Here is a 19,078-nt window from a genome sequence, read left to right as displayed (position 1 = left end):
GAGGGGGCAGGGACCACTGTTAACGTGTGTGTGCGCGCGTGTGTGTACGGATCAGGGTGGGTGTGGGGTGGGGCAGCAGCAGGGGGGTTTACCATGTTTAATGAACCAAGCCTGGAGCTGCCCGGGGGGTGGGGGTTGCCCCCATCTTTGTGGATCCCAAATATAGGTCAGCACCCATCCTGGGGTTATTTGCCTCATGTTTCCTTCCTGCACCAATCATAAAATCACTTAATGATGGTTGTAACTGAGCTCTGTTGTCTCGTTATCTCTCTCCTGATGTGTTGTACAACCATCCGTCCCTTTCAATGATATTATACAGGCATGTTGTGAATCAGTTGTGTGTCATCTCATGTGACATGTCTACAGGAAGTCATCTTTTGTATGTACCTGATTAAAAACAAACCCCCTACTTTTTCCTTTGTTTCTCCTACGAGCCACATAGTGGAAACATTCAATTTATTGGACTGACAGCATCCTCTCTGAAACATCAGATGGCTTCTGGAATCCTTGGAATATTTTTCATAAAGGAATCAGTGGAACTGTGTATGGTTCACTATTGTTGTTACTGTTAACATGAATATGAATAGGTGTGGCTTAGATTGAAACCACAGCATTGGTCCAGGAATTCAATTGAGTAGTATTAATTAGTCGGGCTTACCTGCAGTAGCAGTTTGCCTTCCTTTCCAAAAATTACAAAATGCTAAAGCTGCTCCCATTTCGTGGGGGGGGGGGGTTCAAGTGCACTGAAGGTCAAAGATGACTTCATATGTGTTTCATTGTAGTCACAGATGTATCTTTAACCATTCCTTGAAACAGATGTACGGAATGTCCCCTTTATACAGGCATGCCCATAACTGGTACTTCAGTGCTTGTGCATGCTAAAAATAAATGATGTACAGCAGAAAACATGAAGCACTTTTCAGTGGGAAGTGATGATATCAGCTTCAAAGAAAGGTCTTTCCTTCAGTGTTTTCTGCAGCACATCATTTATTTTTAGCATGCACATGCACCTGAGCATCAGTTATGTGTACGTCCTCTTATATACAAATAGTAAGCCCTCGACAGGCCCTTAAACCCTTCCTTATGCCCTTTGATGCCAGTGCAAATACATATTTTGTATAATTGCCTATCTCTGCCTCACATCCTCTGGATGACCTGTTTTTACCACCTCCAACCATCCAGGTACCAGACAGGATCTTTCCCCAACATTCCACCAATTCAAGCCTGCCAGATGTTAATAACATCCAATCATTTTACACATATTGAAGATGCACATAGCAAATGCACATAAGTTATATCCCTGGACAACACTGACTTTCCTCCTAAAACACTCTGCAACACAAGAGAAGATGTTTATTTATCTGTCTGTCTGTTAGCAGGATTATGTCACTACACCGATTTTGACAATTTTCACCACAGATAGATATTAGGCCATGGATGACTCCATTAAATTTTTGAGGTGATCTCAATCCAGATTCTGGATCAAGATTTCACTTTATGTAGGCTTTGAAAGATTATGTAAAAACAAAAAAAAACCTACTTTATGGATTCTCAACAAATTTTCACCACAGATAGATACAATAGCATGGAAGACTCCACTGAATTTTGGAGGTGATCCAGATCCCAATTGGTGGATGTCAGAAATCTTGCTCTTGTTTAACACTTTTTATTTAACCTTTCACATAATCTATGGATGTCTGGTGTTTCACAATATAGTTAAGCCTTCTAATTATGAAAGTAATTGAGTTCACAGAAGTTTCTGTTAATATGTGGCTTGGCCTTTTCAACAGTTTAAATGACATTTTGCAGTCACCCAGTTGCTCAATCCTGCATTATATACTGTAGATGTTTCTATTTTTCTCATATCGTATATCTTCATTCTGTAGCCACAGTAAACCTAGACATGGACGTATACCTATAATGTCTGCTGTTATATGTGCAGAGAAAGACAGAACATGTGAGAAACACTGGTTGGAACAGGCTGCAACTTTGCTGCACCCACAGCCTTTTTTGATCATCCCAAAACCTTAATGCGCACTCAGCACTGTCAATTGGAAATCCAACTTCTGTGATCAAAATAAATCTGCACACAGTTCAATGGATACTGTGAGTAAATTGAAAACATGTCCCAACATTTGTGCATTGTCACAGTCACTTGACTTAAGAGAATCGTGTGCATTTACATCAGCTGACCTGGATCTAATTAAAACCGCGCACTGTACTCGCTCCAGCAAATATACACACAACAATCACAATCAAACCCTTAACTCACAGATGTTCAACATGAACACTTGCAAATGTGGACAAACTAAAATGCTTCAAGTTGAATCAACAATTTGCCTTCCAGGCTGTGCTGTTTTTTACGCTGCTTCCACTGTGCTGCATTTCTTTGGTGTGACAGCAGGTCTTTCTTTGACCCAACAAAGAGATTATGGAGGATATGAAGTGGCTGTCAGTCACCATCACCCCTGCTCTTTTCATGCTGCGTCTGTGTGGCCCCCGGGTGGTAGCTACTTAAATCTGATCCACGAGTCGCCTGGGCCTGGCTTATCTGCCAATTGTTCCTTGTTTTTTCCTTCATACATCAACCTGAAAAAAACAACAATGTTTTTTTCCACACATCGTCAAAAAAGGTCATATCAACAGTGCATTTGATTAAAAATAAATACATTAATTAATGGATTAATAAAATCCATACAGTAGTGTTCAGAATAATAGTAGTGCTTTGTGACTAAAAAGATTAATCCAGGTTTTGAGTATATTTCTTATTGTTACATGGGAAACAAAGTACCAGTAGATTCAGTTGATTCTCACAAATCCAACAAGACCAAGCATTCATGATATGCACACTCTTAAGACTATGAAATTTCACTATTAGTAAAAAAAAAAGGTAGAAAAGGGGGTGTTCACAATAATAGTAGCATCTGCTGTTGACGCTACAAACTCAACGCATAAGGCAACATGACCTCTTCAAGTATTTTAACATATCCAAACTGATCCATGATACCTGGTATACGATATATAGGCCCAACACCATAGCAGGAGAAACATGCCCATATCATGATGCTTGCACCACCATGCTTCACTGTCTTCACTGTGAGCTGTGGCTTGAATTCAGAGTTTAGGGGTGGTCTCACAAACTGTCTGCGGCCCTTGGACCCAAAAAGAATAATTTTACTCTCATCAGTCCACAAAATATTCCTCTAGGTCATGTTGCCTTATGCTGAAGAGGATATGCCCTTGAAATGGGTGTTTCAACAAGACAATGACCCCAAGCACACTAGTAAATGGGCAAAATCTTGGTTCCAAACCAACAAAATGAATGCCTCGCATATGTGAAGAAATCATAAAAAACTGTGGTTATACAACTAAATACTAGTTTAGTGATTCACAGGATTGCTAAAAAAGCAGTTTGAACATAGAGTTTGTAGCGTCAACAGCAGATGCTACTATTATTGTGAACACCCCCTTTTCTATTTTTTTTTTTTTTACTAATAGCCCAATTTCATAGCCTTAAGAGTGTGCATATCATGAATGCTTGGTCTTGTTGGATTTGTGAGAATCTACTGGTACCTTGTTTCCCATGTAACAATAAGAAATATACTCAAAACCTGGATTAATCTTTTTAGTCACATAGCACTACTGTATATACAGGAGTGCTCGAAGGTTTGTGAACCCATGAGCTGTTGTTACACATCTGAAATTTGTAATGAAATCAAATTCTAAAAACTTAGGCTTCTTTATATTAACATTTCTAAAATAAAATTACAGTGAAAACTAACCTCATCATCAGTTTTCTTGAGACAAGTCAGTGGATGGATGGATGCATAAACATTTCCAAGTCACTGAATGTCAGACTTCATTTACATCAATCATTCAGAAATACAAACATCATGGTACTGTATGCAGTTGTCAAAAACTAAGACAAATAAGGAAAGCCACCAAGACACCCAGCCAACCTCGTAGGAGTATTGACATCTGTGGTTGCGATTACAGAAATGGTGCATAGTACAGCTTTTGCTTGTTGCACCACCAGTTATACAGCTTCATTGTGGAGTGGAATCGGGAGGGATTTTCATATAACAAAACCAGGGATGCCGGTAACGCGTTATTCTAATCTGCTTTTTTGACTGCTTTTTTTTTTCAGTAATGAGTAATCTAATACCTTAATCTTTCCAAATCAGAAGTCAGATTAAAGATACTTCTCCAGGTCACTGTGCGTTACTATTATTTTTGTATTTTTATACTGTATAAATCAAGGGTGCCCGACCGGCTGATGGCAGAGATAGTGTGGGTCCATCGAAGCATTAAAACTGGCCCCGTGGGCAGAGAAGCTCTGAGTTGAAAAACTGTCATCTCTCAAAGCGCGGTGACGGTAGCACATCTGCACTGAGCTTTACTAAGATATTTTTAGGTTTTTTTCTTTAAAACTCTGTGACACTCTGAGTGTCCTCGCTGAAGACCTGCAATTTGTGCAACTGAGGTTTCAAATCCCGCAAAATCTTGCAAAATTTCGAAGAGGTCGCCGCTCTGCGAGATGTCATTAACATTGAGAACTGCATTGAGACGTTCTGATAAGGCTGCACTTTAACCACTGCACGCAGACAACAGCATTAACATCACAACATAAAACTCTTTGTATATTGTGCCTAAAACTCTCGTGACTATATTATCTGGGTTTTTAGATGTTGTTATTGTTTGTTTTATGTAAACATGAGAAGCTCAGGTTGTCAATGGGAGTTGCTGTGAGCTACGATCGCTTCCTGTTCATGTTGTTCTGGGGGAAAGTGAAGTTTGCTCTTTAACTCCCTGCTTATTGTCCTTTACAACACTCCAGTTTGCATCCAGTTTGGTCCAGAGTACTATATATAAGATGTCTGAAATTTGGTTTACATTTATTAAATTTGACGCAGGTTAAACGTAGCAGACACGGATTATTTGTAATATTTGTTTTAGCAAGTTTTCAGGGTTTCATGCAGCAGTCTCTTATTAACGTGATGAAAAAACATTTTAAAAAAATTATATTTTGGTAGTATAATGTTCATTTGCAATTGTCGGCATGTGGTTTCTCCATATTGTTTTGACTACAGTAACTCTCTGGGATGCAAGGGATTATAGGATATCTCAAAAGGGCAAATGCATTAACAACAAATACTAATGCTGTTTTTCCACCCAAATGCACCGAAAGTCTCTTTCTGAAGATGACATGATGTAAAAATTGCAGATGAAACTTTCTTATCTGTCAATCTGATTGTGTTTTTGGCATAAATACACATTATCCATTCTTCCTGCTCAGGTGGCAAACCAGAGGCTAATCCAGATGGAAAGGGGGCAAAATACAGGTACATAAGTATTCACACCCTTTGCTCAATACTTTGTTGATGCACCTTTGGCAGCTATTACAGCCTCAAGTCTTCTTGAATATGATGCCACAAGCTTGGTGCACCTGTCTTTGGGCAGTTTTGTCCATTACTCTTTGCAGCACCTCTAAAGCTCCATCAGGTTGAATGGAGCGCATCAGTGCACAGACATTTTCAGATCTCTACAGAGATGTTTAATCGGATTCACGTCTGGGCTCCAGCTGGGCCACTCAAGGACATTTACAGAATTGTCCTGAAACCACTCCTTTGATATCTTGACTGTGTGCTTAGGGTCATTGTCCTACTGGAAGATCAACCAGTCTGAGGTCAAGAGCACTCTGGTGCAGGTTTTCATCCAGGATGTCTCTGTACATTGCTGCATTCATCTTTCCCTCAATCCTGACTAGTCGCCCATTTCCTGATAATGGAAAAACATCCCCACAGCATGATGCTGCCACCACCATGGTTCACTGTAGGGATGTTGCCTGGTTTCCTCCAAACATGATGCCTGCCATTCACACCAAAGAGTTCAATATTTTTCCAGTATTCACATTTTGCAATTAATGGTTTGCAGCTGATTCATGTTTTGGGGGTAAACAGATGTTGTCACAGTAATTATTTTATTAACTGTTCAAATTTATATTTAAAAATATGTATAACTTTAAAAAGACGACATTTGGAAATTTCTTTTTTTGTTTTGCTGACTAAAATGCAATACAGGGTGAGAAGCTCAACCACCCGGGAAAGACTCAGAGTAGAGCCACATCTTCTTCACATCAAAAGGACCCAGTTAAGGTGGTTTGGGCATCTGGTGAGGACGCCCACTGGTCGTCTCCCTAGGGAGGTTTTCCAGGCACGTCCAACTGGGAGTATGCCCTGGGGAACACCCAGGACATGCTGGAAGGATTATATTTCCCACCTGGTTTGGGAACACATCAGAATACTCTGAGAAATGTTACAACACTTGGCTGAGGATAGGGAAGCTTTTGATGAGCTGCTCAATCTGCTGCCACCACGACCCGGACCCACATAATCAGCAGAAAATGAATGAATGAATGAATGAATACACACAACGGTGGCACAGTGGCTTAGTGGATAGCAGTGTTGCCACACAGCAAGAAGGTTGTGGGATCGCTTCCCATCTGGAGGAAGTTGGAGCCGGAGTGTCTGTGCCGCCGCTTGGCTCTGCCTACGCTTGTGTATTTTTTATTGATTTTTATGTCTGTCACAGGGACTGTTCATTCGCTATTGGTGTATAATCGCCAGGAATTACTAAAAATCAAGGATACGGTGCAATCATGCGCGATCTATGAAGCAAAAAAGTCAAATTCTTTTTACCTGGCTGATCTCCCAGAGCAGCTCGTCTGGGTGGAAACGCCGGGGAGTGCGAGCCAGCCGGCTAGTGAGGCTAAAGGCCTTCCTGGCTCTTTCTCCGAGCACGGTGCGGGCTTCTTCTATTCCACCGGACCTTAGAGACTGTTTTCGCCGTTATGTGTCACGGCGCACTGTTGTTCCAGTCGGCGCTTGGGTGGTGCCCATCATTGGACAGCGGGAGGATCTCTGCGCGCTGCGCCCTCGTCATTCTCTTCATTCGGGCTCTGGTGGTTTGTCCCTGAGTAACCTTAGGCCGCTGGGCCGGGTAGCTCATGCGGCTAACACGACGGTGGCTGCTATGAAGTGCGCGCTCGTGAATGCAAGGTCCGTAGGGAATAAAACCTTCATTCTTCAAGACTTCTTCACATCACGATCGCTGGATGTACTGTTTTTAACTGAGACGTGGATCAACGTTGGTGAGTCCACCACTTTCTCAGAGTTATTACCTCCTGACTGTACTTTTATTAACACACCAAGAGCCTCTGGTCGTGGCGGAGGAATAGCTACTGTTCTACGGGTTGGCATTCAGCACAAAGTTGTTATGGAGTGGTCTTTTGCCTCTCTTTACCGCTGCAGCGTGTAGTCTTTTAAACCCGTGTCCATCTATAAACATGAACACGGAGCACCTGATGAACTCTTTTGTTTCCACCTGCTCTGATGTGCTGGACAGCATAGCTCCTCTTAAAATCATGCGCCCAAAGTCCAGGCAGGAGCCCTGGCTAAATGACACTACGCGTGCAGCTCGGCGTGAGTGTCGGAGGGCAGAGCGGAGGTGGAAAAAGAACCACCTGGAGGTTTTTTACCAGGTTCTTAAAGATAGCTGGAGGAACTATCAGTGTGTGGTTAAAGCAGAGAAAACAAAATATTTATCTGACTTAATCGCCAACAGTGTTAACAAACCCCGTGTTCTTTTTAAAACTGTGAACTCTATTTTTAATCCTAATCCTTCCACTGCATTGGAAATAACCAATGAAACCTGTGAGAGATTTCTCTCCTTTTTTAATGATAAGGTTGCTGCGATAAGGACCAATATTTCGCCCTCTTCACCTTGTGGTCCAGGGGCTAACGCATGTACGGCTGCATTTAGCCAGTTTGAGCCTGTGCCACTTGCTGTTCTTACTGGGATTGTAGGTAAACTAAAAGCCTCTACTAGTCCTACAGACCCAGTTCCTCCTCGCTTTTTTAAAGAGGTTTGGGGCACCACTGGCACCTTTGTGAGCGAGGTAATAAACAGTAGTCTGGTCTCTGGCACTGTCCCCACTTTTTGTAAAAATGCTGTTGTTGAGCCTCTGATTAAGAAGCCTGGCCTTGAGCCTGTGACTTTAGCAAATTATCGGCCCATTTCTAAGCTTCCTTTGGTTTCCAAGATCTTGAAGAAATGCGTGCTTGCTCAATTTCAGCCGTTTTTAGATGCACATGGCATTTTAGATCCATTTCAGTCGGGTTACAAAACGTTTCACAGTACAGAGTCTGCACTTCTTAAGGTTTTTAATGATCTGTTTTTAATAGCTGATGTGGGAAGCTCTGCTATTTTAGTGCTTTTAGACCTGACTGCTGCTTTTGACACAGTGGACCATGCAACTCTCTTATCTCGCTTGGAAACCTGTGTGGGTGTCAGGGGGATTGCTTTGAAGTGGTTTGAGTCTTACTTGAGTGGGAGGTCCTTCTCTGTGAGGCTGGGGGACTCCTGCTCCTCTTCTGCTCCCCTGCAGTGCGGTGTCCCCCAGGGTTCTATCTTAGGCCCAATTCTTTTTGCTCTGTATCTCCTCCCACTCGGGGAGATATTTAGAAAACATGGCATGTCATACCATTTTTATGCTGATGACTACCAAATTTACATGCCGATTGTCAAGAATAACCACTGCCCCCTGACACCCCTTCTCGACTGTCTTGGTGATGTCAAGGCTTGGTTAGCACAGAATTATTTAAAACTTAACGAGGGAAAAACTGAGATAATTCTGTTTGGCAATTCCCGCTTTGACTTGGGACCTCTCCAAAGTTTTGTGCGTCCCAAAGTCACCAGCCTTGGTGTCACCATAGACAGCAATCTTAAATTTGATAAACAGGTTAACGCGGTTTTAAAATTGAGTTGTTTTTTTTTACCTTCATCTTTTATCAAAAGTGAAACCTTTTATCCCTTTTAAATTGTTTGAACAAGTCATGCACGCTTTTATTTCTTCTCGTTTAGACTACTGCAATGCACTTTATTCGGGGATTAGCCATAACGCACTTTCCCGACTGCAGTTAGTCCAGAATTCAGCAGCTCGACTTTTAACAGGGGCCAGAAAGCGTGAGCATATTACCCCAATTTTGGCTTCTCTGCACTGGCTCCCTGTACGTTTTAGAATTGATTTTAAGATACTTTTGTTTGTTTTTAAAGCTCTGAATGGACTGGCCCCACAATATATCATCAACTGCCTCCAGGTCTACACTCCAGCACGAGCTCTGAGGTCCAAGGGCCAGTCCCAGCTCATGGTGCCTAGGACGAGACTTAAAACTCGAGGGGACAGAGCCTTCTCCGTGGTCGGTCCCAGACTCTGGAACGCTCTGCCCCCACATGTCCGATCTGCTCCCACTGTGGAGTGTTTTAAGTCCCGTCTTAAGGCCCATTTTTATTCCTTGGCTTTTAACACCGCGTGAGTTGTACAGTCCTTGTCTTATTTTATTTTTATTTTATTGAAATGTATTTTTTATCATGGTTTTTATCTATTTATGTATTTTATCTTATCTATTTTATTATTATTGTTATTATTGCTATTTTCCGTGTCTATGCTTTTGTTGTGCAGCACTTTGGAGACTCGGGTCTGTTTAAATGTGCTTTATAAATAAAGTGGATTGGATTGGTCCTTTTTGTGTGGAGTTTGCGTGTTCACGTAGGTTCCCTCTGAGTACTCTGATGTTCTCCCACTTCCAAAGACATGCATGTCAGGTGAATTGGAAACTTTAAATTGACCGTAGCTGTGCATGTTTGTCTGTGATAGACTGGTGTCCTGTCCAGGGTGTACCCTATGACGGCTGGGATAGGCTCCAGCTCCCTGTGACTCTTGATTGGAGTGAGTATAGTTAATAAATGAAATGCACACAAAAACCAAATGGTGCCAAATAACACTAAAAGTGGCTCTTGGAATCATATGGGGAACAATTCTGGTGATTTGATCTTTTTGGGTTTTTTTGTGTGTAACAATAAAAAGTCATAAAAAAAAATCAAATTTATGCAGTAACAGTAAAGTGCTTCAGATTTTTGCACAGGAGTACTTTGACCCTCAAGTGACCGAATTTTCACGACTATTTTCACGACTAACATGACCAAGTGGGGTCATTTATGACCCCATTGACTTTATATTGGAATACGCTTATATAAATGATTGTTTTAAGGTTCTTCATATTTAGTGCACTCCCTAATATAGTTGTCCATCATCTACTGTAGTATGGTATGGAATTTGATGTTTATTTTACCAAAAAGTAGACAAAAAACACACACTGATTACCTTGTCTGTTACATCATGTAAAATGCACATTCCCTTTATTTCTTTGCATTTTATTTCTTTGCATCAAAAAATGGAAAAATACATCAGAAAAAGTTAAGGTTCATTGAGTACAATACGTACATATTACAATGTGGTAGGATAGTTATAGAATCATAATACTCCATAACGATTCGATAGGAGGGTGGTCTGACATATCAGGGGATCGATCTTCACGGTCTGACGTTGACTCATCTCCATCAATGGAGCTATTTTCATCCCCATTCTGGGTATTGAGACTTAGTTTCAGTGCTTGTGCAGAGGTAAATCCTGCTATTCCAGGTCTGTTGGCCATGCTTCCTTGCTAAACTGTAACATGTAATGATTAGAGTTGGCAAATTACAATACCACCTGAAGCTATAATGTCTAAAATCTCATAGATCTCCCACTGGTTTTTGGTCATTGATTTGATTCCATCACCGTTCTCATATGGCGGTTAGAGCCGACTCTGATGGGGACACGACCGGTGGAGCTTGTGTGCACTCTGTCACTCTGATGTGATCGTGTGTGCACATACGAACTACACATCTACACGTACTTGACCTCGTGTACTTATTCAGTCATGACTTTGTGCACACTTGACCTGTGGACTCATACATTCAAAGACATGCTTTCTTTAGGAAGCAGGAGTGGCACTGCATAATGTGATTCCAGTTATTGGGTCTACATCAAGGAGAAGAGCTGTGGGTAAGTGGTAGAAAGCCAGCAGCAGATCAGATGGATTGTTAACGTGGAACACTAATCCTCCTCACGGCACGTTTGATGACCTGCTAGTTACAAAAACGATCAGCTCCCAGCCGCCATCAAAATCACTGTCCTCTTCCTGTTACACCAGGTACTGGTGCTGGAAAAGCCTTTTTATTTAATACTGTGTAGTTCTGAGTTCATAGGGCAGGGTGGATAAAAGGGGCAGAGGCTGGCTGATGTTTAACAGTAAACTCAGGGAAATGTTTGTTGCAATTATCTTACTTAGCTGCACGTACAGAATGCTTGACCTGCTTCTCAGAACAGACGTACCACATTCTCAGGATTTGAATCTACGTGTGTGGGTGTTTAACCTTTGAGTTACCCAGTGGTTGGACTACAGCCCGTGACAGCCTTGGACCTCTTGGCTGGGTGATAAAGGGCAAACAGGGTTCAGAGTGATATAAAGTAAGTCTTTGCTAATGAATTTATCACAAGACCGAAACACAAAACTGAAGCAGCACTTATTGGAGTGTATACAACAATTACACCAGCTCTTCATCTCTACCCACAATAAATGGCATTTTTGTCCATTTACAGTATTTGAAGAAGAAGAAAACTCTAAAAACAAATATATCAAAGCATTAAAGGTGAGTTATGAAGATTCTGCACAGGTTTTAATTTATTTTGGATCTTTAATCCACACAGGGTCAGAATTATACTTACAGGCACAAATATATATCCCATCAGCTTGGGGCATCTCCTCCTCTCTCCTCTCCCTCTGTACTTTTCTATCTCTGCTCCAACCTTCACAAGTCCTAACTTCACCAGACTGAATTCTTCAAACTATATTTGGATTAACCATGAAATTGATCAGCTGGTCTCTGAATGCTATTGACACCATTTTTTCAACAAGGAAATTAGGGCTGGGGGACCCCACGTACCCAGATGGAACCTGAGCTATGTTCTCGACGCCTGGGAGAAGTTGCGTGCTTGGTACCACTCTGTGGAGGATGTTGAAGACTTTTTTATATTTGGTTTAATTGTGGGAGGGCTGGTTTAGTGGTTTATGTGCTGCCATGACCTACCGGAGAATTGGCACGACGGCTGCTACCAGAACCACGACCCCTCACCTGTCCGTCATGATTAATGAGTTGGGCAAAACGATACAGTCTCAGACTGCATTAACCCTTGAACTCAGACGTAAGTTGGACAACATCTCAGAGCAAATGTACGCCTTGTAAAGGAAGATGTCAGAGACCAGGAAATACTCATAAATTGAATTTGGTCTGTTAGAGGAGCTGCACATGTGTTTTCTCTGGTCAACCCTAAACATGGCAGGTTTATCATCCTCCGAAGGCCCTGCTGTTTTCCTCCAGAAGAATTTGTACGGCCTTGGTGAATCATTCGGTTGCCCTCTTATCTTCTGCCCTCCCCTTCTAGTCTGATGTTGTCAAGGCAACTCCAGACATCATGCACGCACTGACAGAAACTGATACAAACTCATCTGACTGATACAAACTTATCTCATCTGCACACATGATGCACACCCCTCTCTCCCCCCTCCAAACCCCTACCACCTCCCCTTGCCTCCACCCTGCCACTCCACCTAAGCTCGCAGCTGTGTGGGACACACTGCGGCCCCCCACACTCACATTTCCTCAATTCGGATGACGGGCTGTCAAAGTTTAGCGTACATAAACGATCAAATGTATATGTATGATTGTTTTAATTCTGATGTGTGCCATTATTACATTCAACTTGCAATAATTGTGGATTAATTGTATTTTTGTCTGCGGTGATTGGGTGTGAAGAAATTTTGCACTTGTTGTAATGACTATCTATCTGTCTGTCTAATCTATCTAATCTATCTATACATACAGTCAAATTCAATTTATTTCATTTATTATGCAGCACCAAATCACAGAGGTGTCAAATCTGGCTTCAGAAAGTAAAAACCCTCCCATGTGTTGCTTCTACCTGTGCACCGAAAACAGGTGATCTCAATAATTAGCTCATCTACCAACCGGAAGAACTGAACTAATTACAATCAGCTGGTTTATTGGGAAGATGGAACAAATATGTGTCTGGACTTTTACTTTCTGAAGCTGGATTTGACACCTCTGCCAAATCACAACAAAGCTCTCTCAAGGCACTTCACACAAGTAAGGTCTAGCTTTATCAACCCTAGAGCAAGCACACAGGTGACAGTGGTAAGGAAAAACTCCCTCTGATGATTTGAGGAAGAAACCTCAAGCTGACCAGACTCAAAGGGGTGACTCTCTGCTTGGGCCATGCTACCGGCACACTTGACAACACAAATATGCAGGAAATTTTGGGAGTCCATGCTGGTATCCAGGATGGGAGGCCTGCAGAAGAAGACACCCACTCCCACTTCTGGATCGAGTGTACCTCACCTCAAACAGACAGAGAGAGAGAGAGAGAGAGAGAGAGAGAGAGAGAGACAGAATTGGGTGGCAGAAAGACAACAAATACAGTATAATTTGTCAGCATTAAGCAATAAGAAAAACAGAAGAAATACTAAGGTGATTGCCAGCCACTAGCCCTAAGCTTCAATAACAGACCCAGACTTTAGATGAAGTTGAGGCTGCAGTCACTTAAATCTTTTAATAAGTCATGCTGAAGGTTCCACAATGTCTTTTAATGCAACAAGGCCAAAGCCTGTTAACTCCTTGTTTGTGATCATGATTGACTTGAATTGGTACTTCCTCTTTGCCAGCATAAAAAGCTGTTTGACACCACTTATTGGACTAACCAATACTCAGAACAGCTGCACAGTCCAAGGAATTCACTGAAGATCTAAGGAGAATTGTAGATTTACATAAGTTTGGAAGTTCTCTTGGAGCCATTTCCAAACAACTGCAGAGTCCAAGATCATCAGTTCAAACAATTGCACACAGAGAGGGTGCCGACTAAGAAAAAAGCCACTACTTTATAGGCCAGTAGCAGAACCTTAAAATCTGATCTCGCAGAAACAGGCAGCCAATGAAAAGATGCCAAAATGGGAGTAATGTTGTCAAACCTTCTGCTTTGTGTCAAGAGTCTGGCAAGAGCGTTTTGAACCAATTGAAGACTCCTGATTCTGGGCTGTGGTAACCCAGAAAATAAAACATTGCAGTAATCCAAGCTAGAGGAAACAAATGCATGTATCAGGGTCTCAGCGTCAGCCATAGACAGGATAGGACGGATCTTCACTATATTTCACAGAAGGAAGAAAGCAGTCCTCATGATGTCTTTAATGTGGAGGTCAAAGGACAACGTAGGATCAAAAATTACCCCAAGGTTCCTCACTGTGTCCATATGATGTATAACACACAAACCTAAACTAAGCGCTAGCAGGTCAAACCGATGCCGATGTCTCCCTGAACCAAGAGCCATCATCTCAGTCAGAGTTCAAAAGCAGGAAATTACTAGACATCCAGCTTCTCACTGAAGCAAGGCAATCCTCTAGGGATTTTATATGAATAAGATTACCAGCAGTTATCGGCATGTATAACTGAGTATCATCAGCATAGCAATGAATGCTATGCTGATGTAAAACTATTTAATTTCAGTTTTCAATTTATTTTCATTTATATAGCACAGCACTGAGATCTAACAGCACCAGAACTGTAGTGGTGTCTGAATCCATTGCAAGCAGAAGATCATTCACCACTTTACTGAGAGCTGTCTCTGTGGAATGATATTTTCTAAAAGCAGACTGCAGTGGCTCAAAAAGATTATTCTCAGGAAGGTAGTCCACAAGAATTTTCAAGCAAAATGATAGATTTGATGTTGGCCTATTGTTTTTCAATACAGTAGGGTCAAGATTAGATTTCATAAGTAATGGTTTAATCACTGCAGATTTGAAACATTTAGGAACATATCCAGAAGTAAAGAGATTAATAATTTCCAGCACAGTCGGTCCAAGAGTGGGCCACAGGTCCTTAAACAGTTTTGTTGGTATAGGATTAAATAAGCAGATTATGTTTTTTGTAGAAGTTACGAGTTTTGTCAGCACGCCTAGTGAGATACTATCAAATTCTGTAAATCTAAGTAATACCTCAGTAATGACACCCACCTCAATAGCAGAGTGTAGTGGCTGGGTTAAGGCATGCTGGGATATGCTCAACCTAATGTCTTCTATTTTGTTCTCGAAGTAATCCAGGAAATCTTGTGCTATAAAAGGAGAGCGAACTACAGGTGGTTGTCCACTTATAAGTGTTGCCACTGTGTTGAACAAGGACTTTGAGTTGTTGAGCTTGTTTTTGTTGATCAAATCAGAGTAATAGGTCCGCTTTGTAGCCAGTGGTGCATGCTTATAGTCTAAGATAGGATCACGCCATGCAAGGTGGAATACTTCTTATTTTGAACTACGCCATTTCCGATCTAGACCTCTAGCCTTATGCTTGAGGTCACGCAAGTAGTCATTGAACAAAGGTGACTGTGTTTTGGGGGGGGTGGTTTTAAGAAAGGTGGTGCAATCATATAGTGTAGATTTGAGCACTGAGTTTAAACTATCCATAAGACTGTCTACTGATTGGGCATTTTCCAAACATGAAGCTACGATATCAGGCAGTCTAGCTTCGAGTTCAGTCATAGTTGAGGAGTTGATGCATCGCCGTAGTGATAAATAAGGTTGTTGTTACACTAAACACCGCAGTGAAACTGTAAACCTAATAAGTGAGTGATCAGAGACCACCGAAGCAAGAGGCATGATATCAATATTCGTGACAGCAATACCACGTGTGAGAACGAAATCCAGGGTATTTCCACTAATGCGCATCGAGTCCTGAATGCATTTCTGAAATCCTAATGCATCCACAATTGATAAATGATTTGCAGAGGGGATCAGAAGGGCTTATTTATATGAATGGACAGATGCAAAGTGGAAGTGTGCTGTGGTCTGATGAGTCCATATTTCAAAATTGTTTTTGGAAATCATGGACATCGTGTCCTCCGGACAAAAGAGGAAGAACACCATCCAGATTGTTACCAGCGCAAAGCTCAAAAGCCACCATCTGTGATGGTATGAGGGCATGTTAGTGTCCATGGCATGAGCAACTTACACATCTGTAATGGCACCATCAATGCTGAAAGGTACATCCAGGTTTTGGAGCAACACATGCTGCCATCCAAGCAATGTCTTTTTTCAGGGACGTCCCTGCTTATTTCAGCAAGACAATGCCAAGCCACATTCTGCACACGTTACAACAGTGTGGCTTCGTAGTAAATGACTGCAGGTACTAGACTGGCCTGCCTGCAGTCCAGACCTGTCGCCCATGGAAGATGTTTTAGGTATTATGAAGCGCAAAATACAACAATGGTGACCCCAGACTGTTGAACAACTGAAGTTGTACATCAAGCAAGAATGGGAAAGAATTCCACCTCCAAAGCTTCAACAATTAGTGTCCTCAGTTCCCAAATGCTTAATGAATGTTGTTAGAAGGAAAGGTGATGTAACACAGTGGGAAACATACCACTGTCCCAGCTTTTTTTGAAACATGTTGCAGGCAGCCATTTTAAAATGAGCAAATATTTGCACAAAAACAATAATGTTTATCAGTTTGGACATTAAATATTTTGTCTTTTGGTGTATTCAGTTGAATATAGGTTGAAGAGGATTTGCAAATCATCGTATTCTGCTTTTATTTACATTTTTCTCAACGTTCCACCTTCATTGGAATTGGTATTGTACATCGATCCATCCATCCATTTTCTTCCGCTTCATCCGAGGTCGGGTCGCAGGGGCAACAGCTCAAGCAAACCCGCCCAGACTCCCGATCCACACACACCTCCCCCAGCTCCTCTGGGGGAACCCCGGGGTGTTCCCAAGCCAGCTGCGAGACATAGTCCCTCCAGCGTGTCCTGGGTCTTCCCTGGGGCCTCTTCCCAATGGGACGCGCCGGGAACACCTCTACAGCGAGGCATCCAGTGATCATCCGAAAAAGATGCTCGATCCACCTCAGCTGGCTCCCCCTCGAACTGCCACCTTATTGTGGTGGGGGAGTTTGCATGCCCGGATGATCCTAGGAGCTATGTTGTTGGGGGCCTCGTGCTCCTGGTAGGGTCTCCCATGGCAAACAGGTCCTAGGGGACGGGTCAGACTAAGGACACTTCAGAAGCTCCCATGACCAGTATAATATCAAGGACTGAGACGTTGCCCGGTATAGCGGAGCCGGGGCCCCACCCTGGAGCCAGACCTGGGGTTGGGGCTCACGCGCAAGTGCCTGGTGGTCGGGCCTTAGCCCACGGGGTCTAGCCAGGCCCAGTCCAAAAGAGCGACGTAGACCTGCCCTCCTGTGGGTTCACCACCTGCAGAGGGAGCCATGGGGTCAGGTGCAGAGATGACTGGGTGGCGGGATTGGGATTGTATCTCAGAGATTTCAGCTGTCAGTTTCCACTGTGAGGAACATTGTGAGGAAATGGAAAACCACAGGCACAGTACTAGTTAAGGCCCAAAGTGGCAGGACAAGAAAAATCTCAGATGAGCTGAAGTGAAGGATAGTGAGAACAGTTTTAGTCAACCCGCAGACCTGCTCCAAAGAGCTACAACATGACCTTGCTGCAGATAGTGTCTCTATGTATCGTTCAACTATACAGCGCATTTGCACAAGGAAATGCAGTATGGGAGAGTAATGCAGAGGAAGCCTTTTCTGCATACACACCACAAATAGAGTTGCTTGAGGTATGCTAAAGCACATTTCATTTTGGAATAAGGTGCTGTGGACTGATGAAACTAAAATTGAGTTATGTATTTGGACATAACAAGGGCCGGAAAAAGAACACAGCATTCCAAGAAAAACACTTGCTCCCTACAGTAAAATTTGGAGGTGGTTCCATCATGTGTGTTTTTAGGAATCCACTAGCTTAGCGCAGCTACTAGCTCTTAGCCGGTTTAGCATGGCGGCTTCTCCTGTCTCTCCCGCACTTCTCTGCTCTGGGTGTGAAATGTTTAGTTATTCCTCGGCCTCCTTTAGCAGTACTGGTACTTGTAATAAGTGTAGCTTATTCATAGCTTTGGAGGCCAGGCTGGGCGAATTGGAGACTCGGCTCCGCACCTTGGAAAATCCTACAGCTAGCCAGGCCCCTGCAGTCAGTGCGGACCAAGGTAGCTTAGCAGCCGGGAAAGCAGGCTGGCTGGGTGACTGTGAGGAGGAAGCGTAGTCCTAAACACAAGCCCCCTGTACACCACCAACCCGTTCACATCTCTAACCATTTTTCCCCACTCGGCGACACACCCGCCGAGGAACAAACTCTGGTCATTGGTGACTCTGTTTTGAGAAATGTGAAGTTAGTGACACCAGCAACCATAGTCAATTGTTTCCGGGGGCCAGAGCAGGCGACATTGAAGGAAATTTGAAACTGCTGGCTAAGGCTAAGCGTAAATTCGGTAAGATTGTAATTCACGTCGGCAAAAATGACACCCAGTTACGCCAATCCGAGGTCACTAAAATTAACATTGAATCGGTGTGTAACTTTGCAAAAACAATGTCGGACTCTGTAGTTTTCTCTGGGCCCCTCCCCAATCGGACCGGGAGTGACATGTTTAGCCGCATGTTCTCCTTGAATTGCTGGCTGTCTGAGTGGTGTCCAAAAAATGAGGTGGGCTTCATAGATAATTGGCAAAGCTTCTGGGGAAAACCTGGCCTTGTTAGGAGAGACGGCATCCACCCGACTTTGGATGGAGCAGTTCTCATTTCTACAAAATCTGGCCAATTTTATTAAACCCTCCAAACCGTGACTACCCAGGGTTGGGACCAGGAAGCAGAGTTGTAGTCTTACACACCTCTCTGCAGCTTCTCTCCCCCTGCCATCCCCCAATACCCCATCCCCGTAGAGACGGTGTCTGCCAACAACCAGTAAGCATCATTTTGAATTAACTGAAGGCTTTTCAGGGAACTTTTAGGACAACCTGATAATAATGAATAACAATAGTCCAGCCTAGAGGAAATAAATGCATGAATTAGTTTTTCAGCATCACTCTGAGACAAGACCTTTCTAATTTTAGAGATATTGCGTAAATGCAAAAAAGCAGTCTTACATATTTGTTTAATATGCGCTTTGAATGACATATCCTGATCAAAAATGCTGCAGCTAGAGTCAATCAATCAATCAATTTTTTTTTTATATAGC

Source organism: Thalassophryne amazonica, chromosome 14 (assembly GCF_902500255.1).
Source record: "Thalassophryne amazonica chromosome 14, fThaAma1.1, whole genome shotgun sequence".
NCBI classification, from domain to species: domain Eukaryota; kingdom Metazoa; phylum Chordata; class Actinopteri; order Batrachoidiformes; family Batrachoididae; genus Thalassophryne; species Thalassophryne amazonica.
The sequence above is the reverse complement of the archived record's forward strand: the minus strand, read 5'-3'. Positions refer to the sequence as shown.